This window comes from Triticum aestivum, chromosome 5D (assembly GCF_018294505.1).
Source record: "Triticum aestivum cultivar Chinese Spring chromosome 5D, IWGSC CS RefSeq v2.1, whole genome shotgun sequence".
Classification (NCBI taxonomy): Eukaryota; Viridiplantae; Streptophyta; class Magnoliopsida; order Poales; family Poaceae; genus Triticum; species Triticum aestivum.
The window spans coordinates 442869765-442895934 of record NC_057808.1 but is presented as its reverse complement, the minus strand read 5'-3'; positions in this window follow the sequence as shown (position 1 = coordinate 442895934).

Sequence of the window (26170 nt, the reverse complement as noted above, 5' to 3'; positions counted from 1 at the left end):
TAGGGGCTCTCCTTTTTGACCCCTTTACTTGTGCACGGGCAGTCAGAGCCACGTGCCAAGGCCACACTTAGCAGGACGTAGGAGGGAAGCTGGAGAGAAGGCAAAGCACAAGACAACCAAGGCAACACCAAGACCAGGAACACAAGAGAGCAAGAGGGCAAGGTAGGCTCCCTCGGCAAGATCCTTGCCGAGGCAGCCTCCGTAGCCCCGGCAAGAGCCTTGCCGGGGCTACCTGCCCGATGCCAGCACAGCAGGCCACCCTTGAGCCCATGGGTCCCAACACCACCGGCTACATTGGAACCAAGGCTCGGGAGGCGCCTCTGAGGTGGCATGCAGATCTTCGTCAAGATCATAAAACATATGAGATCAGATGAGGACCAGAAGACGGCGACCCTCGGCGGGATCCTAGCCGAGGAAATCCACGAGACCCCCGGCAAGCGCCTTGCCGGGGACGACTGCAACGCCACGGCAAGACCCTTGCCGAAGGCGTCAGCAGGGCCACTGCCAGGCCCGTACCAGCCAAGACTCCACCGCTGTCCCAAGCAGCTGCTAGCTCAGCCAGCTGGGCAGGCACCTGCGTGGCGACGGGCGGCCTCTACACCGACTCAGCAAGCACCTGCGTGGTGGCATGCAACCCTTCGTGAAGGCTCCACCACCGCGCCAGCCCAGCAGCCAGCCAACGTGGCGCCACGATGCCTCGTCAGCTCGGACGCGTGTCAAGGCCAGGCGAGGCGGCGACAGCTGGGACGTGCTTCCTTGCCGTCCCTGATAAAGCAAGGAGGACACGTCGGCAGCGCATTAAATGCGTTTGTCCAACGTCCCAGAGGATAGGCTCATCAACTGTAGACCTTTCCACCTCCCGTGTGCCACTGTGGCAACCCCCTTTTGCCTATAAAAGGAGTCCCGAGGCGACCAGGAGAGGGATTCGGCTCTTTTGGGCAAGTTGCACCCCGTAGCTAGCTCAAGAACACAAGAACACTCAATACATCCACCAAAGCAGGACTAGGGTATTACGCATCTTCGCGGCCCAAACCTGGGTAAACGACCCGTGTGCTTCCTGTCAGACCTGCTCTTTGCATAACCTCGCGCCCGCCGACCGTAGAAGGTATCCCAGTGACCCCATAGGTGTCGTTCCCACCGACATCTTTTGGCGCACCAGGTAGGGGGCGCATAGTTGTGAAAATCTGGTCTGATCGAAGCAGCGGCTTCATGGCGGCCGTCGTTCCAAGGAAGAAGACGACCGAGCTTGACGGCACCATCTGCACATGCGGTGGACGCCCGTGTGACGACAGAAAAGCTAAGTCATGCGAAACTTTAAGCAATTTCCTTTTTTATATATGAGGTTATTGTCCTCGAAGATCCTGCCCTACGTATGAAAGCCTGCATGCAAACAGGCCCTTCCGCAATTGGCAACGCCCTTGTTCTGTTTCGAGTCCGCTCAACAGCTCAAGCGGCCGCGTCGAGAGTGGCAGGGTTGTGTTCCGCAATTGGCAACGCTCTCGATTCTAACTCGAGTCAAGCTCGACAGTTCGAGCAGCCACGTTGAGAGCGGTAAGGTGGTTCGCTCGGCAGCAAGCACACCCGGCAGGCCATTGGGGATCCGTCCTCAAGGTGCCGCCCTGGGTTTACGCGCCGGCAAGCCTACGCGGTTAACGTAGGGTGAACATACGAAGGGAAGATCGAACAGGAAGATAACATGCACCATATCAAAAGTGCCGCAGAGTTATATTACATCAATTGTTGCTGCGGTTCTAACTAAAGATAAAAATTGTCTTGGTCATGAACCTGCAGCAGCAGTGCGAGGCGGGGTGCCTAATCTCGGTGATGGCCCTCTATCCTCTGGATTCCGCCGATACGGCTGATGACGGGCTTGATACGCTCCCTGAGCGCCGCGAGGTCCACACCCTCCGGCAAGCTATCCAGCGCGGCGTCGAAGTCGAGGTCGGGGTTCGAGTACGCCATCTTGGTGAAGACCTTAGTCATGGCACCCTGGCAAAGCCTCCGGGCCTCATCGGTCAGCGAGGCCGCCCAATTGGAGTGGAACTGCTCCAGGGCCCCGAGGATGCCCTCGAAGAAGATGGTCAGCTTGGCGTTGGGGCTTACGTTGCGCTCTCGGGTATACCTCACATTTGGCATCCCCATGGTAGCCAGCTGCATGGTGATCCTGCCGGCGATGCCTTCGAGGCGCCCGATCCAGCGATTCTCACCCTCCACAAAGTCTTTGTGGTTGGCGGTCTCGTTCTTCCGCAGCTGCTTCTTGGCCTCCAGGTCCTTGGCCAGGGTCCCCTGCCGGGCCTGGGCCTCCGACAGCATCCCCTCGAGACCCTCTAGCTTTAGCTTGAGGTCTTTGATGGAGTTGTTGGCCTCGGAAAGCTGCCCGGCCCTGCTGACGGCCGCGCCCTGCGCCTCCGTCAGGGCGCCGTTGAGCATGTCCTTCTCCTTGGACAGCTTCAGGGCCTGGTCCTTCAGCTCGTCCCGCTCCACCTCCAGCTCCTTCACCCTACCGGCGTGAACCAGAGCCCGGGCATCGAGTGCCTCTTTATGCCTCTGCTCCAGCTCCTGGGTCCGCTGCACGACGAGCTTCTCCACCTCCTCATCCTTGCCGCGGAGCGTTGCAGCAAGCTTCTCCTCACGCGCGGCAAGGTCCTCCTCCTGGGAGTTCAGTGCGGCCTAGTGCTAGGTTCGAGCGGCCTCGGCTGCGGCGGCCAAGTTCTCCGCCGTCTCCTGGGCCTTCTCGATGTCGGCGCGCTTCATGATGAGCTCCACCTCATGCTTGGCCAGTTTGCCCTGGGCGGCCTTCAGCTCCTCACAAGCTTGGCGGAACCAAGTTTGTGTCTCGGCTACGCGTCCCTTGAGGTCCGTCTCCGCCTTGTCCATTGTTGCCATCCTGGACTTGGCCTTGTCCAGGCGGGTGCGGTGGAGCGCCTGGAGCTTCCGGAAGTTGGCGCCCATGGCCTGGAGAAGCCGCTCCTCCTGAGAACCGTCGCCGCCGGCGCTCGGCTCGTCAACAACCTCGAGCCCGGCGGCTGCAAGCACCTCCTCGTCGAACACCTCTCCCTCGATGGGCGCCCTGGAGCTCAACGTCCCTGGAAGGTGGACGAAAAGGTTGTCGGTCACCTTCAGATACCTGCTGGAGCCAGAGGCAGCGGAGGAGGAAGGCTGGTCATCAACCACCTCCTCCTCGGCAGCGGACTTGCCGGCCTCCCCGGCAGGCCCCTTGCCGGCCTCCTCGGCAGTAGCCTTGTCGGGCTCCCCGGCAGGCCCCTTGGCGGCGTCCTTGGCAGCGCCCTTGGCGGCCTCCTCGGCAGCGATCTTCTCGGCCTCCGCCTCGGCGGCCTTGGCGACATCCTCGATAACAGTGTCTATATCCTCCTGGCTAGCCGACGGAGGATCTGGATATCGAGAAGGGGATGAAGCGAAGCCAAGAACAAGATTCAAAAAAAGGGAAGAAAGGGCAGGGATGAGGGGCGAATGATGTACCCGTGACGGACTGGGAAGAAGTAGCCCCTTTCTCACCAACATCTGGCGCCGAGGTGGAGCCGCCGGCGCCCAAGTTCTCCTCCCCCTCCTCCGTGTGCATGGGCTCGGTGCTTGGCGCCCTTGCCGGGGACGCCCCTCGGGGCGGCGTGGTCGATGGGGGCGGCGCGTTAGGGGTGGCCCTCAGTGGCTCCTTCTGCTGCCGTCCTCCTCCTGTGATCTCGGCAAGGTCAGCCCCAGTGCCTCATACCCCCCAACACACACGTCGACGAGGGGCGAGTGGCGAACTTACACTGGGGGCTGCTGTCCGGGCTACTCACCACCACCAGAGGCGCCCTCGAGGTGCCCGCCGGGGGCTGCCTGCCCGCTGAGGACCTCACCCTCTTCATCCTCTGGGCCAGCGTCTCCATGTCCCTGCAAAAATAAAGACAATACAAGATAAGCGGCGCAGTTTGAAGAGACGGAGATGACAAAAAGGGGGGAGAGAAAGAGAAGTTACTCCTCCTCCTCCACCTCCTCCTCTGCTGCCTTCCTCTTCCTCCTTGGGCTGAGGGACCCGAAGTCAAAGACGACCTCCGCGTCGACGTCTGCCGGAGGAGGGGAAGGAGGTGGGGTCTGAGCGCGCTTAGACGAAGAAGAGGCAGATGCTTTCTTCTTCGCCACCGCGGCCTTCACCAATTTCTTCACCGCCACGGCCCTCGTCTGGCGCGCGGACGTCTCCTGGGCTTGCCGGGGTCGCACGGCCCTGCCGGGCTGAACCGGCTCGCCGGAGCTGGCCCGCCGCAGGACTCGCCCTCTCCCCGTGGCTAGAGGGGCGACGGCCTTGGCCTCCTCCTCCTATTCCTCCTCCTCTGACGACTCGTCAGGCGCATCTTCAATGAGAGGAGCCCCGGTGCCGGCGCTGCTGGCCTCTCCAGCGGATTCCGCCCACTGGGTAAGCTCCTTCTCCTCCGCGGCTGCCGCGACCTCGTCCTCCATGCCGCCAGCGCTGCTGGCTTGCCTGGCAAGCTCCGACTCCGCCGCCCTGGCGGCGATATAGTCCAGCTCTGCCTGAGTGGTGTCCCGGATGAGCAGCGGCTCGTTGCGGATGTACACCTCCGCCAAGCCATCAAAGAACTCCTGCACATGTGCTCCTCCGACGGCGCGGCCCAGTTTTGGACGGGACCGTGCGCGTTGTAGTCCGGCATCATGGCGATGATGTTGGTCTGGCGTGAGTTGTTGCTCAGCGGGACCACCCCCGCCGACAACCCAAACAAAGGCCCCTTGACGACCTTGCCGGCCTTCGCAGCCTTGCCGGACCTCTCGGCCCAGCCTTCGCGGTTCACGTCGAGCTGAAAGATCCGCTGGCAGAAGTGAGCATGCCCCATCACCGTGAAGTTGTGATTGAGGCCGGGGCGAAGCCTCATGATGTCAGCTGCATTCTGGAAGAGCCAGGCCGGCCTCCCCTTGTTGTGCAGAGGGGCGATTCGGCGGCGGAGGAAATCCGCCCCAATCATCTCCAGGGTAAGCCCGACAACGGTGAGGCGGTGGATCCTGGTGGTGGCGATCTCGAGCTTGTCATCCTGGGCATCGACGTCGCCCCAGTCATTCCTACGGACTGGCGGCGCCTGGCGGACCTGGCAGAACTCCTGTGGGTCGTCCTCCTCAATCCAGCACCACCGGCCCCGCCATTCTTCCCACCTCTCCTTTTGGGCGCCCTCCGGGTACGTCCCTTTGGACCTTGGGATCCAGGTGACGCAACCAGAAATGGCGCCTCCCTTCTGGATGCGGGGGTAAAAATAATGGCGGAAGAGCGCCGTGTTGGGAAGAACTCCGGCGAAGCCCTCACAGAGATGGGCGAACAGAGCCATGCACGCCACGGAGTTTGGAGTGAAATCCAGAAGGTGGAAGCCAAATGTGTGCATGATATCGTTGAAGAAGTCAGAGAAAGGGGGGCAAAGGCTGCAAGAAAAGTAATCGACGAAGAACGGGTACCGATTCGGGACGGCCTCGGCGCAATTGGCGGGGATGACGCGCGTGGCTGGATGCCCCGTCGTCTCCCCCCCCGTCTTGCACCCCCACAGGGGCTTGAAGCAGTCCAAGAGCTCGAACACGTCGACCGTCGAGGGGAAGTAGGCGAGCTGCGTCCGCCGCGCCACCGAGTCGCTCTCCGGCGGATCCGCCGCCCCGGCATCCTTGGCCACTCCCTTGCCTTTGTTGCTGGTTTTGGGGGGCATGGTGGCTGCGAGAAGTAGAAGACGGAGGGCGACGAAGACGCGGCGGCGGCGAGCAAAGGCGAAATCTTGCGAAGGAAGGAGAAGGGGCAGCGGTTTCGAGATTGGAGAAGACGCAGGGGGTAAATGAGCAGCGCGCCCGCGGTTATTCCTTTTTACGGGGAAGGCGCGGGGCGCCTCTTTTCCCATTAACTGCGATGTGACGCATGCGTGCGGGAACCGCCCCACGCATGACCCCCACGTCACACATGACCCTCCACGTCGCGCGTTCAACACGGGTCATGGGGGGGGGGGGGGTGCAGCGGACGAAACAGTTACTGCGGTGAAAATCCGCCACACCTGCCCGCGCACCATTCTGGGCCTGGCCCAACAACGCGTCACGCTTATGTGTGGCGCAGACCCGGGGGCTCTTGTCGGTGTACAAAAGTAGGGGCTCTCCTTTTTGACCCCTTTACTTGTGCACGGGCAGTCAGAGCCACGTGCCAAGGCCAAACTTAGCAGGGCTGAGGAGGGAAGCCAGAGAGAAGGCAAAGCACAAGAAAACCAAGGCAACGCCAAGACCAGGAACACAGGAGAGCAAGAGGGCAAGGTAGGCTCCCTCGGCAAGATCCTTGCCGAGGCAGCCTCCGCAGCCCCGGCAAGAGCCTTGCTGGGGCTACCTGCCCGATGCTAGCAGAGCAGGCCACCCTTGAGCCCATGGGTCCCAACACCACCGACTACATTAGAACCAAGGCTCGGGAGGCGCCTCTGAGGTGGCATGCAGATCTTCGTCAAGATCATAAAACATATGAGGTCAGATGAGGACCAGAAGACGGCGACCCTCGGCGGGATCCTAGCCGAGGAAATCCACGACACCCCCGGCGAGCGCCTTGCCGGGGACGACTGCAACGCCACGGCAAGACCCTTGCGGGCCCCCCGGCAAGACCCTTGCCGAAGGCGTCAGCAGGGCCACTGCCAGGCCCGCACCAGCCAAGACTCCACCGCTGTCCCAAGCAGCTGCTAGCTCAGCCAGCTGGGCAGGCACCTGCGTGGCGACGGGCGGCCTCTACACCGACTCAGCAAGCACCTGCGTGGTGGCATGCAACCCTTCGTGAAGGCTCCACCACCGCGCCAGCCCAGCAGCCAGCCAACGTGGCGCCACGACGCCTCGTCAGCTCGGACGCGTGTCAAGGCCAGGCGAGGCGGCGACAGCTGGGACGTGCTTCCTTGCCGTCCCCGATAAAGCAAGTGGGACACGTCGGCAGCGCATTAAATGCGTTTGTCCCACGGTCCCAGAGGATAAGCTCATCAACTGTAGACCTTTCCACCTCCCGTGTGCCACTGTGGCAACCCCTTTTTGCCTATAAAAGGAGTCCCGAGGTGACCAGGAGAGGGATTCGGTTCTTTTTGGAAAGTTGCACCCCGTAGCTAGCTCAAGAACACAAGAACACTCAATACATCCACCAAAGCAGGACTAGGGTATTATGCATCTTCGCGGTCCGAACCTGGGTAAACGACCCGTATGCTTCCTGTTAGACCTGCTCTTTGCACAACCTCGCGCCCGCCGACCGTAGAAGGGATCCCAGTGACCCCATAGGTGTCGTTCCCACCGACACACTTACTCAAGCGATTTCGTGTGCCCCCTCTCCCGGGGGCAGGGGCAGTGTGTACCTCTAACTTTCGTTTAGAAGAGGCGACGCCATGCGACCTTTACAACACATGACCAACTGCCAAGGCTATCGGGAGTCTGGTGTGAGGCCTACACTGATTCTAATGAATAGCTTGCACATAAATGAAACTCACTTTTTGTTGTTCTTGAAAAGTAGGCATGGCCCCACATAAGACTGCCACTCCATGAGGATATGTGACGATTTCTTTTATCAATCCCCACACCCAGTTGCCAAAAGTTTACGCACACAACATGGGTGCTATAAGTTGGAAGCTAGATGAACAACATGCCACATCGCATTGGTAGACTTAGAATAAAAAATAGGAGTTTGATTGGCTCGTCATGGTTGTAAAATACACAAGCTTACAATGCTACCAGTTTTGGTGTGCAAGGTTGTCTCTAGTCAAAGACTACTCTCCAATTTAAAAACCAAAGGAAAATCTTCACTCACATAAGCATTTTGAACTTCCATAATTTTTATGCTCCAGGGGATTGGGGACACACTCAATATGCATCATGATACATGAGTTAAAGAGTCGGTGAAGAAATTTCAAGAAAAGGCGTATGATTCCTATATTGGGAGAGTGAACGTGATAAAAATTATTGATTTTAGCTGCTCTTTTTTGGGGCTTGTTCAAGTTTATTGTTTGGATTCAGAGGATACTCAAAGGCAGTATATTTATGCCTCAGCCTTTTTATGATGTTTGATTGAATGACATAATTAAACATCAGCCATCTATATGCTTGTGGACAAATACTTGATGTTTCAAAATTATTAAGATCATACTCCAAATCAGCATAGAATCATAGTCGATCTCTGAGGAATCAGCTCCTTGTTACACGAGGTAGCGGAGGAGGCAGCAACTTCTCCCCACAACCAAGATAAATGCCCCCAAATCGACCAATTCTCCCTCTCATAAGCATCCTACGTCAATCACAACTTCCTCAGCATCGAGAAGCGACAAATGTTGGGCCTCTAGCAACAAGAGAAGGGGGCCATGGTGGATAACATGCCCCACTACATGTGCAGCGTCGAGTACTTCACGGGCCAACACCATGGCGGCAATGACTATTGAACTCGTATGCAAAACTCCTCCTTTACATCAAATATAGGTGAAGGAAATTACCTTGCATCCCATGGATGTAAACAATTGATAATATGTACATAACGATAATATATGTAGATGGTTTCACGCTTGGGACATTTTCTCCTTTTCGAAAAAAGAAGAAGAGAAAAGAATGTTTGCATGCTTCAAAACCCCATATGTATGATAGTAAAAGTGATAGTTGGTTTATGAGACATAAAAGATAGGTAATAAGACATAAGGGCATCATCTTATAAAAGCCACTATATTAATTTGGTTCTTCTCGTTCAATCACAAATCAGGCAAGGGAGATCCATGTTTCTCCTGTCATCTAAACCTGTACAAGCATTAGTATGTCATCCTTTATACAACCACCATAATTCAGATTAGAAGTGTGATGAGGAGATCACGATGTCATGGAAGAACACATCCATCGTCTTGTATAGCCTGACTCCACTTAGCCTTATAGTGGCGTTGGGTCTTCTATGAACATTCTAGTCCCATTTGAAATATGGTAGTGCCTCATTTCTTTCTTAGAAAAAAACTTTTAATTTTCTATGAAATTCATGCTATGCTCACAAAAAAAACCCTACTTTCCAAACATACTAGAGAAACTCTTAGGTCCATTGTCCTTGACATGAAGTGGAGGAGAAAGAGAGACCATGCATCTCTTGGACCAATGTAGAGATGTGCCATCTTTTTACTGATGCAGACCTAGCTATTGAAAGTTGGAAAGGATGTGGCAATTTTTGGCATCTTGTCATTTCACAGAGAAGGGAAAATTGCGCCCACAGTAAAATAGGCTAACACGTCAAATGCTACAACTCCGAGCGACACACATACGGCACAATTTTATAACAAAAGTAAAACAATAACTTCAGCACTATTTTGAAGTTGGCATTAGTTTCGCAAGACGTCATATGAGAAATGGCATCATATGAGAACTGATTCCAGATTGATGCTTAATTTGCATAAAAATAAACTACGATCTGGCCTCGGTCTAACCATCTTGCACCACAGGTTGGTTGCTTGCTTATTTGCTGATCTTTCACGTTTCAACCATTAGTCTTCAGGTTCCTGCAAATAATCACAAAAGTTAAGTTAAAATTTTACAGCAGTGGACGCTAACTATTGCATGGAAAATTATATTGCTAATAAAGTATATGTGAGAGTAGTGTTGACCAGGAACAACGGTGAAACATTGGATCTGGGACACAGATTGGTAGCAGTGAGCATACTCATGGCCGAAAAAACTCTCAAACTCAAGTACTCATTGTGAATAATATTTGCAAATCTTTTTGTCTAAATCATGTACAAAATACTCATGATAAAGGCAAGGAACTGACTTATGAATCTTAAATTTGAAGCAAAGTGTCGAGACTGTAACAAAGTAGCATACAAGCTCGATCATTTAGCAAAATTGTATAGATATTGTTATTTTCTGCCTCGAATTGCCTCCATATGTTTTTTGCTACTCTTAACGATCTTAATGATTCCACAATAAAGTTTGTTCTTATTCGAAAACCCTTACTCCCTCCGTTCCAAAATAGATGACCCAACTTTGTACTAAAGTTAGTACAAAGTTGGGTCATCTATTTTGTTAGTACAAAGTTGGGTCATCTATTTTGGTTAGTACAAAGTTGGGTCATCTATTTTGGAACGGAGGGAGTACATGTGAGGATCGGAAGTCGTCCCATGGGGGTTCGATTTAATAAACTAATCTGAGCTTAAACTAATAAAAAGGAATTGTCAATGCGGTAATCAAGTTTGCGTTGCATTTATTTCTATTGTAGGTGGGAAGGGATACAACATGAATGATATAATGATATAATCTGTTCATTGGAGCATAACTTAGTTCTTTTGTCGTTATCTGGCAAACAAGCCAAAATATCTAGGAGGGCATGCAAACCCTAAATATAAATCACTTGAAAGCACATGGATCGAGTATCTAACCAAATATTTTCAGTCCACAAATTTCTTTCAAAGTACTTATGACCACAATGGTCACAACCTGAATAAACATCAAATAAGAAAATATGACATATGTGATGGTAAACCAAACACACGGAGATTTCTAAAACCAATAAACCCGATGGCAAGATATGTAACACCATGGACCGAGTAACACGAGCATGATGTTGATCCTTAAATACGTAGTACACAAAGGGTAGCAAACTGAATAACGGTCCATCGACGTTTGACCATGATCCAGATATGCAGGGTCTCTATAATCTATCTATAAACCCTATAGGGTAAAAGCATCGCAGAAAAAACGATATGGAATAACATTGCACACACGTACCTCATGTCCAACAATTCGGTTGGATCCAGCAAAGAGCCCCTGAACAAAAATTCTTCTTTGAACAAGGCTGCAATTCCGATGTCCCATTCGCGATGTCAATGATCTCCCACTCAAACTGATCACGGTCCGAGCTAAAGGCTAGGCAGTAGGCGGAATTCCTCTTGAACCCGGAGACACTTACTGCTCCACCGTAGCCTGCTGGCGTGAAATTACTTGACAAGAACAATGTCAGATCACCGGCGTTCTCCACCCTTGTCCAACTCGGCGTCGCGGCAAAGACATTGCTCTTGTATACCTGCCAAAGGTAGGTGGAACCCTGAAACATGGTGCCGACGACGAACAGCTCGCCATTCACCTCCATATAATGGCGGCGATATATTGGAGCCGGAGACAACGGCACCGATGTAGCTGTTGCAGCTGCACCCGCAACGTCACAGATGTTGAACATTCCGGAACATTCGTCGTCGATCGCCAGGAACCTGCTGCCATGGAGATGAACGAGCAAGGTAACGCAGTCAAGGTCGGTGTCAAGCAAGCTCCACGCGGCGTCAACGCCCACGCGGCAGAACGCGACGGTGCTCGAGCCATGGAGCGCCGCCATCGCCACACAGTCGCCGGAGCCAGGCGAGGAGGAGGAGAGCACGATCTGGCTGAAGACCGAGCTCATCTTTTTCTGACAGAACATTGTGCTTTTCTTCAGCTCGTCTAGCTTGATGACGTCGCCGTCAGCAAGAAGGATGACGGTCTGGATCCCATCGAGCATCGTCGCTTGACTAAAGGAGGCCACCACGACGTGCTCATCCGCCGGCGGGAGCTCGACGGTGGTGTCCGTGAGTGGGTTGAGAAGCGTCAATGACGCGGCCTCGTCGTCCACGAGGGCTAGCCAACCGCGTGACGAGCCGAGCATGGCGTTGCCGCGCAACGACGGGAGGTTCCTCGTGAATGTCGTCTCCCCGCCGTCTGCCACGGTGTAGAAGGTGACCGGGCAATCCGGCGAGTCGCGGTTGTAGGGCAGCATCAGCAACGCCCCTATGTACCTGGCGAACGGCAGCACAGCTCGCCAGGCCGTGCAGATGGACCTGAACTGGAGGGCGTGGCGGCACGACGGGAGCATCTTGCCGATGCGCTCCAGGAGCTCCTCCGGCAGAGTGCTCCAGTCCGGATCCTCCTCCTCCAGAAGAACAGGTCTGGGGCTCGGGCAGGGTGGCGGGGGCGACATGGTGGTCGTTGTGGAGAGGAATAGAGAAGCCATGGAATGGATGGGGATGGAATTGATGAGAGACCGTGCTAGAGGAGGATGAACAAATCCAAGCGGCTCAGCAGGCGATGAGGAGGAGATGGGGCTCGCGATTAATCCAGGAGCAAAGCAATACATGGAAGGCATTCAATGCACCTTGCTGTCAAACGCGGCAGAGCTCTCTGGCTCGCGTTTCTTGCCTTTCTTGCTAAAGCCTAGAGTGTGCCATGTAAAAAAACGTGCGTGCGTTTACATAGGCAAAATAATTTTCCTTGTTCATTTCTTCTTTTGCTGGGATGAATCGTTCATTTTGCTTGGTCACATTTTTACACTCAAAAATCATCTCCGCAAATAAACAATTTGCTTGTCGTGGCGATGATATTATTATTGCATGTCCATGGTGAATTTTGGTTTTTTATGAACTCCATGTGATGTCAATAAATACTAAAATTTTGGAATTAATGTTACAAAAGAAAATACATAAGTTAGATGTCAGAATGCAAATCTATTATATATACACAATCGAAATAGTAATTGAGAATAGTTCTTGGGTGGATGTATAGTACAAATCTATTTTATTTATTAAATTTGGAAGACAAATTAAAGCTAATTAATAAATTTTCCCTGTATATGAATTTCATGTGAAGTCTACAAACAACTAAATTTCAGAGTTAGTGTTGTATATTGAACTTAAAAATGCAAGTATAGGAAAATATGAAAGAAATGTTAATATTTTGTGGATATTTCAGTGAGGTCCGCAATATTTATGTGACAAAAAAGTTGGTCCTTTGAGCACCTAGCAGTTTTTCATACTCACACAGTTGCCCTTTTCTTAAAAGTGAACGTTACATTTGTCACTAAACTAATCTAGTGTTCTTCAGAAATTAATTAGATACAAGAAAATATGTAAGTCAGATTTAAGAATGCAAATATATTATATATACACAACCTAACTAATAATTGAGCACAATTATTAGGTGATGTGTAGTACAAGTATATTTTATTTATAAATTCCGGAGTAACATTACAGAAAATTTATTAATTTATCATATATAGGAATTTCAAGTGAAGTCTATAAAGAACTAGATTTCCTAGTTAGTTTTATACTATATTGAACTTAAAATGCAAGTATATTAAAATCGGAAAGTTTTTTTTTTATAATTCAGATATTTGAGTGAGGTCCAGAATATTTATGTGACAAAAAGTTGGTCCCTGGTGCAGCTAGCAGTTTTTCACATTCACACAATTGCCCTTTCTTAGAAGTGCAAGTAACATTTTCACTAAACGAATCTGATGATCTGCAGGAATAAATTAGATAAAAGAAAATATCATTTGTGTTTTCTAGTCCTAATTCTCAGATCGTTCGTATTTTCTTATGTTTAAGTCAATTTTTGAAAAGTGGAATCTGCACTTTTTCCGCAAACAGTGGAGATTTGGTTCCCCGGGGTGGCGTGCCTCCTACGACCTGGGTACAATAGTTTCAGAGTGAGGTCAAAACAATTTAGGTGACTCAAAAATTACTATATACAGAAAAATTATCATAGAAAGGAAAAAAAAAGCACTCAGCTTACTTAAGTACTGCAATATGCCGAGTACTATCCAACATCACACCCGGCGTACATATTTCCTTTTGTTTTTTAAAATGTCCTAATGTAAGCAGAATGCCCGATAAAAAATCACTCGAATTACAGTTGTGGAATTTTTCACATGCATTTTCAACTAGATACAAAGTATGTTTTTTTTTCATTTTACCATTCTTTTATTGTATTTCTTTCTCTCCCCTCTCTTTCTCGCCCATTCTGTCCTGTCAATTTTGGGCTCCCCATTCTATTCCTTGAATGTCAACCAATGCGTGATCTTATCAAACTGCTTGAGCACGACCATCAGCCGACAGCCCGGCGCCGTCACTAGGTACTTGCGGTGGTCGCACCAGGGCTGCCCTGGCGCAACCACCACACCGGTGAACACGCCGGTACCATCGGGTGTCCTGCTCCCACGCCTCCAAGTCTCCGGAGTAAGTGATCGAGTAGAATCTGCCCTCAGTAGTGGAGCCCACCACGTGGCGTGAGCTCGCGCCGTGGTATGGGGGACCTTTAGTACCGGTTGGTGTTACCAACCGGTACTAAAGGTTTTTTTTTGAATTTTTTTTCTGAAAATTTTGGAAAAGAAATTTGAACTTTTTTTTTTCGATTTTCAAGTTTTTGAATTATTTGATAATTTAGTCTCTAATCACCCCTCTTAACTACTCAAGTGTGGATCACTCATTCCAAATCGTCTAACTTCCCGGCCGGTCACCCATCCTCTCACTCCCCCAGCCCGAGCACGCTTAACTTCAGAGTTCTATTCCCTCTACTTTCCAAGTCTGCACTTGTTGTTTTCCTGACAAATATAAGCTGTCAATCCTATTAACCCTCAACAGTTTAGCTTGAGCATTAGGTCACACGTTTCACCGTTTGAGTTTGAAACTATTATTCTAAAAAACAGTAATTATTTACTAACACTAATATTTCTTGAATAAGTTTGACCACAGTTTGACCATAGTTTGACCAGATTTGACCAAAATTCAAAAAATTGAAATAATTATTTAGTAACACTAATATCCTTGAATAATTATGTAGTAACATTAATACTTCTTGAATAAGTAGTTTGACCATAGTTTGACCAGATTTAACCAAAAAACTGAAATTTAAGCATATCTTTTTTTCCTTTTGGAATTTGAGGATTCTAAAAAATTGCAAACAGGCCGTACTACGTTTGAACTTGATTTCGACAGATCACTTCAAAAAATGATTTTTCAAAAAAAAGACGCCCCTATACCGAGTTTATATTTTTTATGGTAACTAGGTCTCATAGACGGACGAACTACGTTTTTTTTTATATTTTCGCAATTTTTTCTAATTTAGTTATGGCCATTTGAAATCTGGTCAAACCCTAATAACCCCGTTGACTGGCTCATAACCCCGCAGAAATGGTCCAAACCCTAGCGTCGAATGTCCGCCGTCGGATCCTACCAAGCGCCAAACACCACCCGTCAGATGTGGGGGCAGGCATGCGCGATCCGCGTGACGCTGATTTTGCATCCTGATTGGCTACTTCACTGTCCTTCTCGGGTTTTTATGATCTGCCCCACTTTACATATGAAATTGTATTTTTCGCACATGACCACCACATGTCAGTGTTAAGAGTTGGTTCAAATATTCAAACTGCAAAATACAATGTGGCAAATCGTCAATATAGCTTCCCCTTCTCCTCTTCTCCATCTGACAGACAAAGGCATCGAGCAGATCTCGAGCAGTTCCTCTGTTTCTTTCCCCATCTTCTCGTTCTTCTTCCTCTCGAGCAATTCCTCTGTTTCTTCCTCTCCGGCGATATGTCGACCTCCTCGTCAGCCCCCCGTTCCACGTGGCTGGTGTATGGTCCAATGCCGATGACTCGATGCACTGACTGCCCACGGACAACGCCACTGAAGAGGTTGACTTCGAAGGAGGAGAAGAATGGGAACTTTGGGCGCGAGTTCGTCAAATGCGAGAGCAAGCCGGAGGGGCAGGTTAGATCTGAGCTTTCCTCCCATCCTTTAACTCTAATTTCTCAAAAAATCTATCAGATTTGGGATTTAGGTTACGTGATTTCGTTTTCAGATCGTGAAGAAATGCCACCATTTCGAGTGGATGGATGATTACATCCAGAGGCTTCAAGGGTTGGGCTTGCTGGATTCGAGGGGAATGCAATTTGCGAGTTCAATCTGCCCCATGACAGTGCCGCTCCGGCAGCAGCAGCGCGTCCGGAATACCCGACGGTGGTAGATGTCAAACTGAAGACGGAATTGAAGAAGATGAACAAGAACTTCAAGCAGCTGATTGAGTTGAAGAAGCAATCCAATCTGATAGCTTTAGGAATACTTGCTCTGGGAATTTTTTACTTGATGGCCATCTCTCGTTAGAGATGTTTGTCTACTGTTGTTGCCACTGTTTAGCAATCCAAGTATGTTTATCTCAAATGCAACTCTGTTTAGTGCAACTGTCGATCTCTGAATGTATGCAGTTTACTGTTAGGTTTCGACACTTTCAGTTTCGGCAGAAGACAACTACCAGTTCAGTGATAGGATTATTTTGTTAGCTAATAACCTCGAGTGTTGGATCATACCCTAGCTCGTCAGATGACAGTAAGCAGTACTTGAGCAGCACAAGGGATATACATCAAGTTCATCTCTTCTCTCTCGCACTTGCCGAACTTTTGTCCTCGAGTTCGTCAGTTCTGCTAGAAAAACCTAGTTCACGAGCCCAAAGAGAATCAAGCTGCAATAGGCCACAAAGGATAAATGAGGCCCAGAAACAAGCGATGTTTCTTTTTTGTTTAGGAACGATTGCTTTGTTCTTTTTTATTTCTGATTGATTTTTTCATTAATTTGATTGCCCAATCTCTTCTATTTCATTGAGGAATTTTTTTGGCTTTCCTTTATGGGTCCCTTCATTTTTTTATTTGATTTCTCTTCACCATATGTGCTTTTGTTTTGCTTGCTCACAACCTGGCTTAGTTTGGTGGTGAAGTAATTTTAGAATCAAAGTATTTGCAAACCGCAGTATTATTATGCCTAGCGAACCAATACTTCAGTATTGGAAAAAGAGGTCCAACCCTCTTTTTTATATACTTCAAAAATAGTGTAGTTTTTTACATATTAAAGTATATAAAACTACACTTTTGACTAAAGCCAAACATCTCAAAGTATTTGATACTTCAATATTTCTGGAAACTAAAGTATTCTTGGAATACCTAAAAAATACAGAGCTCTCAGACCAAAGCCGTGTACAATATGTTCTTATTTTTAGAAGGCATCTATAAACACATCATTTTTAGTTAGTTTGGTTAATTTTGCCCAAGTCAATATGCCGTGTCTAAACTTGGGACAAACAAAATACAAACATAACAAAGCATTAATATAACACACATAACTTAACTTAGATAGGGTTGCTAGGGCAACACAAGTTCTTACATATAACACGACACCGATAGATAATTAACCTTACATAGATAGGGTAGCTAGCTCGGGCAACACACACACCAAACTCACACTACATAGTAGATAGGGTTGCTAGGGCAACACCGCCATGTCTTCACGTCGTCTTCACCTTAACCGCCGGGTTCAGCGTCTTCTTCGCCGCCAGCTTCAGTACTGCTCCTCCTCAAGGCCGTTCTCGCCGAGGTAGTACGGGAGGCTGTGCATGCGGTTGCGAGCGGGGAAGACACTCTCGAAGTCGGTGAAGATGTTATAGGTAGTGAATGTGATGAACTCGCACCCACACCAATACACCTTGCCGACAGGCAGTAGGCATCGAACTTGTTGGTGAAGTGGACGACGAGCCATACCACTGGAGCATTGGCGTGGGGACGCTGCTCCACGAGGTTGAACATGGGCCGCGAGCCCGTCGGGAGGTGGTGGACGCCCGCACGGAGGAACCACCGTGCAAGCTCAGTGCTACCCCTCCAGCGTGAGAACGCCCACACGCGGAGCGATGCCTCGACAACGACGTTGGCGGGGTACCGCCGTTCCGACATGGTGGGCGGCTCTTGGAACGTCGGCCCGTTGTACTGCATCTTGCTCGCTTCGCTGAGTGTGTGGTTTGTCTTTTGGGGGAAGAAGAGAAGGGGGAGGCGCAAATGGATCTGTAGAAGCAGAGGCAATGAAGGGCGGTTTAAATAGTTGGGGGAGACGAAGTGGGTACACGCGGAAACGGCGTAGATCGTGACTCGGTGAGTGCGTGAACCGATGCTATCATCAATGTGTGAACGTGAATCGATGCGAGCGTGCTCTGCGTTGGCGGCTGCCTGCCTCCCCCTTCTGCGTGCTCTGCGTTGGCGGCTGCCTGCCTCCCACAACTGAATCGAGCGGCAGCCGTGCGGCGTGAACCGATGCCTCGATATATGGACGCGAGCGTGCAGCATTCCCCTTCTGCCACCCGCACGTATGCCCGTGACGCGTGAAACGACGCTGCGGAGCGACTGAATCCACCGGCAACCGTGCGGCACGGATCGATGCGTGCGTGTCGGCGTGCATGCATGCGATTAGGTCTAGGTCACTAGATGCATGCGTGGCAGCGTTCGCATGCATAGCAGGCTACATCGATGCCAAAGCCGGGCATGCATAGCAGGTTGCATCCATCCATAGCAGGCTTTTTTAATTTATTACCAACAAACTAACGGGCCCGTCCTATAAACACAAACACGGCCAACCAGCGAAGCCACAGCCACAGTCAACAGAGTCCAACGTGGCCCCACAAGTCAGTTAACGGCCAAGACGGCAAACGTCTGTTATGAACATTTGTGAGAGTTTCAACTAAGGGAGTGGGGAAAAGTGAGCAAAAGTTTGGAGCGTGGGGAAAACTGAGCACAACTAAGGAATTGGGGGCACCGATGGAATAAGCCCAATTAAATAATATTAAATATCTTTTGTGTTTTCTATTCCTACTTCTCAAATCATTCACATTTACTTTTCTCTAAGTCCATTTTAAAAAGTGCAACTTGCACTTTTTCTGCAAAGAGTGGATATTTCATGCAGGTTGGTTGCTTCCTATGATCGGGCTATAGTAATTTCCACCTTTATCCACTCTGACACGGCGGTCTGTAACCGATGGCGGTGTGACGACCATATCCATCTCCACATGATCGGCGGAGTCGCGCAACGGGAGCTTCAGGCCGAGGTGATGCACGAGGTTGCACGCCAGATTGGCGATGCACTTGCAACCTCGCTTGGAGGCTCGGATGCGCCCCTTAACACCTTATTTAGTAAAACATTCGCTTATTCTATTCAACAAATATGAGTTGTACTCCACCCTGAACCAAACACCGACTCCCCACCCCTGTCGAATTGCAGAAACCAGGGGAAAAAATCTCGCCCCCTAAACCACCGCCCACTATTCTTCCCCATGATCCACCCCCACCTCAACCCCAACCAACCCCACGATCTCCGCCCGTGTTCATACTCCCCAGGGTAACCTTCCCCACGATCCACCAGTTGTGTAGCCCCTGTCTACCTCCCACCACGCCCCCACACCCTGACACCTCCCCTCCATCAAATCTGCAAGCCATGGTCCCGAAGCCTTCCTTCGATGCCGACTTCACAAGGCACCACGTGAGACACACTGCCTCGCCACTACACGAGCTCCTGATCAAGCCGTGCACATGCTTGTCCTCAAGCAATTCAGTTGATAAACTGAAAGTGATAAAGAAAAACTTTTACAAACTCTGTTTGCTCTTGTTGTTGTAAATATGTAAAGCCAACATTCAAGTTTTCAGCAAAGATTATGAACTAACCATATTCACAATAAAACTTAGGTCTGATGTTTACTCATACCAATGGCATAATCAACTAGCGAGCAATAATAATAAATCTCGGATGACAACACTTTCTCAAAACAATCATAATATGATATAACAAGATGGTATCTCGCTAGCCCTTTCTGAGACCGCAAAACATAAATGCAGAGCACCTTTAAAGATCTAGGACTGACTAAACATTGTAATTCATGGTAAAAGAGATCCAGTCATAGTCATACCCAATATAAATTAATAGTAATGGATGCAAATGACAGCGGTGCTCTCCAGCTGGTGCTTTTTAATAAGAGGGTGATGACTCAACATAAAAGTAAATAGAAAGGCCCTTCGCAGAGGGAAGTAGGGATTTGTAGAGGTGCCAGAGCTCGATTTTGAAATAGAGATGAATAATATTTTGATCGGCATACTTTCATTGTCAACATAACAACCGAGAGATCTCGATATCTTCCATGCTACACACATTATAGGCGGTTCCGAAGCAGAATGGTAAAGTTTATACTCCCCCACCACCAACAAGCATCAATCCATGGCTTGCTCGAAACAACGAGTGCCTCCAACTAGCAATAACCCTGGGGGAGTTTTGTTTGCAATTATTTTGATTTGATTTGCTTAGAGCATGGGACTGGGCATCCCGGTGACCAACCATTTTCTCGTGAGTGAGGAGCGGAGTCCACTCCTCTTGAGAATAACCCACCTAGCATGGAAGATACAGACAGCCCTAGTTGATACATGAGCTATTCGAGCATACAAAACAGAATTTCATTTGAAGGTTTAGAGTTTGGCACATAGAAATTTACTTCGAACGGCAGGTAGATACCGCATATAGGAAGGTATAGTGGACTCATATGGAATAACTTTGTGGTTTATGGAAGAGGATGCACAAGCAGTATTCCCGCTTAGTACAAGTGAAGGCTAGAAAAAGACTGGAAAGCGACCAACTAGAGAGCGACAACAGTCATGAACATGCATTAAAATTAATAATCATTGAGTGCAAGCATGAGTAGGATATAATCCACCATGAACATAAATATCGTGGAGGCTATGTTGATTTTGTTTCAACTACATGCATGAACATGTGCCAAGTCAAGTCACTCGAATCGTTCAAAGGAGGATACCACCCTAGCATACCACATCACAACCATTTTAATAGCATGTTGGCACGCAAGGTAAACCATTATAAACTCCGAGCTAATTAAGCATGGCATAAGCAACTATAATCTCTAATTGTCATTGCAAACATGTTCATTCATAATAGGCTGAATCAGGAACGATGAACTAATCATATTTACAAAAACAAGAGAGGTCGAGTTCATACCAGCTTCTCTCATCTCAATCAGTCCATCATATATCTTCATTATTGCCTTTTGCTACCTCTTGAGCACTGCGTTGGTTTTCCCTTGAAGAGGAAAGGGTAATGCAGCAAAGTAGCGTAAGTATTTCCCTCAGTTTTTGAGAACCAAGGTATCAATCCAATAGGAGGCCACGCTCAAGTCCCTTGTACCTACACAAACAAATAAGAACCTTGCAACCAACGCGATAAAGGGGTTGTCAATCCCTTCACGGCCACTTGCAAAAGTGAGATCTGATAGAGATGATAAGATGATATTTTTGGTATTTTTATGATAAAGACTAAAAATAAAGAAAGCAAAATAAACGGCGACAAAAATAACTTGTTGACGGGAGATTAATATGATGGAAGATAGAACCAGGGGCCATAGGTTTCACTAGTGGCTTCTCTCAAGATAGCCTAAGTATTACGGTGGGTAAACAAATTACTATCGAGCAATTTATAGAATTGAGCATATTTATGAGAATATCTAGGTATGATCATGTATATAGGCATCACGTCCGTGACAAGTAGACCGACTCCTGCCTACATCTACTACTATTACTCCACACATCGGCTGCTATCCAGCATGCATCTAGAGTATTAAGTTAATAAGAACGGAGTAACGCTTTAAGCAAGATGACATGATGTAGAGGGATAAACTCAAGCAATATGATATAAACCCCATCTTTTTATCCTCGATGGCAACAATACAATACGTGTCGTTTCCTCTACTGTCACTGGGATCGAGCACCGCAAGTTTGATCCAAGGCTAAGCACTTCTCCCATTGCAAGAAAGATCAATCTAGTAGGCCAAACCAAACTGATAATTCGAAGAGACTTGCAAAGATAACCAATCATACATAAAAGAATTCAGAGAAGATTCAAATATTGTTCATAGATAATCTTGATCATAAACCCACAATTCATCGGATCTAGACAAACACACCGCAAAAGAAGATTACATCGAATAGATCTCCAAGAGGATCGAGGAGAACTTTGTATTGAGATCCAAAGAGAGAGAAGAAGCCATCTAGCTAATAACTATGGACCCGAAGGTCTGAGGTAAACTACTCACACATCATCGGAGGGGCTATGGTGTTGATGTAGAAGCCCTCCGTGATCAATGCCCCCTCCGGCGGAGCGCCGGAAAAGGCCCCAAGACGAGATCTCACGGGTACAGAGAGTTGCGGCGGTGGAAATAGGGTTTTGGCTCCTGTTCTGATGTTTCCAGGGTATATGAGTATATATAGGCGAAAGAGGTCGGTCAGGAGAGCTACGAGGGGCCCACGAGGGTGGGGGCGCACCCAGGGGGGCAGGCGCGCCTCCCTGCCTCGTGGCCTCCTCGTTGATTGCTTGGCGTCCACTCCAAGTCCTCTGGATCACGTTTGTTCCGAAAATCACGTTCCCGAAGGATTCATTCCGTTTGGACTCCGTTTGATATTCCTTTCCTTCGAAGCACTGAAATAGGCAAAAAAATCAGCAATTTGGGCTGGGCCTCCGGTTAATAGGTTAGTCCCAAAAATAATATAAAAGTGTATAATAAAGCCCATTGAACATCCAAAACAGATAATATAATAGCATGGAACAATAAAAAATTATAGATACGTTGGAGACGTATCAAGCATCCCCAAGCTTAATTCCTGCTCGTCCTCTAGTAGGTAAATGATAAAAACAGAATATTTGATGTGGAATGCTTCTTAGCATAATTTTCAATGTAATTCTTTTTATTGTGGCATGAATATTTAGGTCCGAAAGATTCAAGATAAAAGTTTAATGTTGACATAAAAACAATAATACTTCAAACATGCTAACCAAGCAATTATGTCTTATCAAAATAACATAGCCAAAGAAAGCTTATCCCTACAAAATCATATAGTTAGGCCATGCTTGAATTTCGTCACACAAAACGTTCTCATCATGCATAACCCCGATGACAAGCCGAGCAATTGGTTCATACTTTTTAACGCGCTTCAGCCTTTTCAACCCTTACGCAATACATGAGCGCAAGCCATGGATATAGCACTATGGGTGGAATAAAGTATAATGATGGGGGTTATGTGAGAAGACAAAAAGGTAGAAAGTCTCACATTGACGCGGCTAATCAATAGGCTATGGAGATGCCCATCAATTGATGTCAATGAGAGGAGTAGGGATTGCCATGCAACGGATGCACTAGAGCTATAAATATATGAAAGCTCAACAAAAGAAACTAAGTGGGTGTGCATCCAACTTGCTTGCTCACGAAGACCTAGGGCATTTTGAGGAAGCCCATCATTGGAATATACAAGCCAAGTTCTATAATGAAAAATTCCCACTAGTATATGAAAGTGACAACATAGGAGACTCTCTATCATGAAGATCACGGTGCTACTTTGAAGCACAAGTGTGGAAAAAGGATAGTAACATTGTCCCTTCTCTCTTTTCTCTCATTTTTTTTTTTTTTCTCTTTTTTTCTTGGGCCTTCTCTTTTTTTCTTTGGCCTCTTTTTTTTAGTCCGGAATCTCATCCCGACTTGTGGGGGAATCATAGTCTCCATCATCCTTTCCTCACACGGGACAATGCTCTAATAATGATGATCATCACCCTTCTATTACTTACAACTCAAGAATTACAACTCAATACTTAGAACAAAATATGACTCTATGTGAATGCCTCCGGCGGTGTACCGGGATATGCAATGAATCAAGAGTGACATGTATGAAAAATTATGAATGGTGGCTTTGCCACAAATACGATGTCAACTACATGATCATGCAAAGCAATATGACAATGATGGAGCGTGTCATAATAAACGGAACGGTGGAAAGTTGCATGGCAATATATCTCAGAATGGCTATGGAAATGCCATGATAGGTAGGTATGGTGGCTGTTTTGAGGAAGATATAAGGAGGTTTATGTGTGATAGAGCGTATCATATCACGGGGTTTGGATGCACCGGCGAAGTTTGCACCAACTCTCAAGGCGAGAAAGGGCAATGCACGGTACCGTAGAGGCTAGAAAATTGTGGAAGGTTGAGAGTGCGTATAATCCATGGACTCACATTAGTCATAAAGAACTCATATACTTATTGCAAAAGTTTATTAGCCCTCGAAGCAAAGTACTACTACGCATGCCCCTAGAGGGATAGATTGGTAGGAAAAGACCATCGCTCGTCCCCGACCGCCACTCATAAGGAAAGCAATAAAAGAACACCTTATGTGTCAAAATTGTCACACAACTTTTACCATACGTGCATGCTACGGGACTTGCCAACCTTAACACAAGTATTTCTCAATTTCACAATTACTCAACTAGCACACTCTAATATTACCACCTTTATATCTCAAAACACTTATCAAGTATCAAACTTCTCATGATATTCAATGAACTCAATATGGAAGTTTTTATTATGCTCATCTTGGATGCCTATCACATTCGGATTAATTTCAAAATTAAAGCAAATTACCATGCTGTTTAAGACTCTCAAAATAATATAAGTGAAGCATGAGAGATCAATAATTTCTATAAAATAAAACCACCACCATGCTCTAAAAGATATAAGTGAAGCACTAGAGCAAAAACTATATAGCTCAAAAGATATAAGTGAAGCACATAGAGTATTCTAACAAATTCCGAATCATGTGTGTCTCTCTCAAAAGGTGTATCAGCGAGGATGATTGTGATAAACTAAAAAGCAAAGACTCAAATTATACAAGACACTCCAAGCAAAACACATATCATGTGGTGAATAAAAATATAGCCCCAAGTAAAGTTACCGATAGACGAAGACGAAAGAGGGGATGCCTTCCGGGGCATCCCCAAGCTTAGGCTTTTGGTTGTCCTTGAATTTTACCTTGGGGTACCTTGGGCATCCCCAAGATTAGGCTCTTGCCAATCCTTGTTCCATAATCCATCAAATCTTTACCCAAAACTTGAAAACTTCACAACACAAAACTTAACAGAAAATCTCGTGAGCTCCGTTAGCGAAAGAAAACAAAACACCACTTCAAGGTACCGTAATGAACTCATACTTTATTTATATTGGTGTTAAACCTACTGTATTCCAACTTTTCTATGGTTCATAAACTCCATTACTAGCCATAGATTCATCAAAATAAGCAAACAACACGCGAAAAACAGAATCTTTCAAAAACAGAACAGTCTGTAGTAATCTGTAACTAACGCAAACTTCTGGAACTCCAAAAATTCTAAAATAAATTGCTGGACGTGATTAATTTATCTATTAATCATCTGGAAAAAGAATCAACTAAATAGAACTCTCCAGTAAGAATTTGTAGCTATCTCGTGAGCGCTAAAGTTTCTGTTTTTTACAGCAAGATCGCAAAGACTTTCCCCAAGTCTTCCCAAAGGTTCTACTTGGCACAAACACTAACTAAATCACAAAACCACATCTAAACAGAAGCTAGATGGATTATTTATTCCTAAACAGAACCAAAAGGAAAAAAAACTAAAATAAAATTGGGTTGCCTCCCAACAAGCGCTATCGTTAAACGCCCCTAGCTAGGCATAAAAGCGAGGATAGATCTAGGTATTGCCATAATAATGGTAAGGTAAGTCATGAAAACTCCTTTCGTATTCTCTATGTTCAGCAGCAAGTTTCCTTTGTGGCAAGCAAAAGTAATCACATGGGTTAAATTTAATATGACAAAAGTCCCCAAGATCAAGCTCGGGAGGTATGGGTTCCTCCCATGGCCCCTTATATTGCACAACCAATTCATCATTACAAGCGTTCTTTTGACAAAAAGTCACGAGTCTTTTCCCAAGAGAAAAACCTAACCCATTATTATGAATAGCAAAATCATCATTAAGTTCAGAAATTCTATCAACTAGAACATCGGTAGGAACCTTTTTTCTAAGGTTTTCATTATAAGCAACATGATCCAAAGATTGTAAACGCATTATGTCTTCTTGATTAAAAAGGATAGCTTCTATGGGAGGATGACCAGCATCCACCCTATAATGCGCAAAGATTTCTTTAGCTTCTTTCATTATAAATCTGAACTGATGAGCCAAAAAGATAGTAGCGGCACGCTTAACAAAAGAGTACTCAATATTAGAAAATTCTACGAAAATTCTTTGTATGCAAGGATGCATATGAAGAAATTTCCTTTCAAGTTCAACTACGAGCAATGATATTGCATCCGCAAGACTACTAGTTCTATGAAGAATAGAACCACCCATAATGGGCAAAGCACCGGCACAAGTAAAGAAATCTTGAATAACTCCATTCCCAATAATATTACCACTACCGACTCGAAATTTTTTAGTATGCAAGATAGTAGGTTCCTCAGGAGGATCATTGAAAGCATCAAAATTTTCCATGTTATTATTATCGCTCTTATCAACGATAACCTCCTCAGATTCAGACATAACGGCAGCAAACTCAAGGAACACGAGAAAAGAGGGAACAGAAAAAGAGGGCGAATAAAATGGCAAGGGTGAAGTGGGGGAGAGGAAAACGAGAGGCAAATGGAAAATAATGTAATGCGAGGGATAAGAGTTTGTGATGGTTACTTGGTATGTCTTGACTTGTGCGTAGACTCCCCAGC